Source organism: Lepidochelys kempii, chromosome 1 (genome assembly GCF_965140265.1).
Source record: "Lepidochelys kempii isolate rLepKem1 chromosome 1, rLepKem1.hap2, whole genome shotgun sequence".
NCBI classification, from domain to species: domain Eukaryota; kingdom Metazoa; phylum Chordata; order Testudines; family Cheloniidae; genus Lepidochelys; species Lepidochelys kempii.
This window is the reverse complement of record NC_133256.1, coordinates 334,545,236-334,546,576: the sequence shown is the minus strand read 5'-3', so window position 1 is coordinate 334,546,576 and position 1,341 is coordinate 334,545,236.

Here is a 1,341-nt window from a genome sequence, read left to right as displayed (position 1 = left end):
CTCCCACATCCCAGACAAGCACTCTTGCCGCTAGGCTAAAAGTCATAAGGTGGGCAGAGGCAGCCATCTGGCTGGATATTGGGACCTGTTTGGGTAGGCATCAGAAGCTCTCTGCCAGATCAGGCCCTGCATGTGACTGAAGTGGCTAAATCCCTACATTCCCCCAGCTTGTGAATTGCTCTGGGACTCAGTGGGGAGATAGGCATCCAGAGGCCTAGAGTGGGGCAGCAGGGTGAATCCTCCAGAGGCCTAGGGAATGTTTACAGTGGAAAATTAGGCTCTGAGTGAGTTTAGGCAGCTACACAACAGTCTAGCGGTGGTTGTGTGGATTGCAGTGGTGCTGTGCACAGGGAATTAGCTGCCTCAGTCAGGAGTGTAGACACCTGAGTTGCTTTGTGGATCCCACCCAGTGTGCCTACAAATGCCCCTACAATCTGTACATTACCAGTATAATCCATCATATGAATAGTTTAACTAGAATTGTGCCAGTTATTAAAAAAAAAAAAAAAAAAAAAGGAACGGTTTTAACCAGGCAAGATATTCAGAACAGCATTTGCTGTATAAACATTAGAATTCTTCTCAGGCCAGTGCCACCCACAGAAAGTAACAGGCATTATTTTAAAGAGCCAGCCTTTGACATGCCTGGAGGCTAAGCACTGGATGGGTTAGGCGTGGAACCCATGGTGTTACAAATAGTAAATCTTTGCCTGAAGCACATTTCAGCAGGTGAGAATAGAAATTAACAGGCTTATTATTTAGCTGACTCGTGGGGTAGGGGCCGGGTTGAAAATATACCAGATATTTAAAGCTGATGCCTCCTAGTAAGGCCTCCTATTTCCCATCTAAAGGAGTTGTCAAATTCTAGCGCTATTAGATGTATCCGTTTTTTCGTTCTTTCTGAATCTCATCGGCATGTATTTGAGAAGAGCTCAACATAAAATGACATGATGGATGCATGCATTTCCTTCCGTTAAAATGGTGAACTTACAGTACTGCACATCAGACACATTTACTTGACACCCCTTGTTTGCTTTGCCCTTTTTTCCTTGAGCTGAGCTTCTCGGTCCGTCGTTCTTTTTATTCAGCTAATCGGTGCTTTTAATCTTTAACTCTAATATTTATACAAGAACGATTCACTGGCTTATAATGGTCCAAGGCATATTATACTCTGCCAGATTTGACCAAATATTATTACTATTATTTGTGTTACAGTAACACTTAGAGGCCACAACCAAGATTGGGGTCTCATTGTACTAGGCATTGTACAGAGCTAGGCAAACTATCTCCATCCCAAAGAATTTCCAATCTAAATCGAGTCAATTTCTGACACTCCATCCCTAT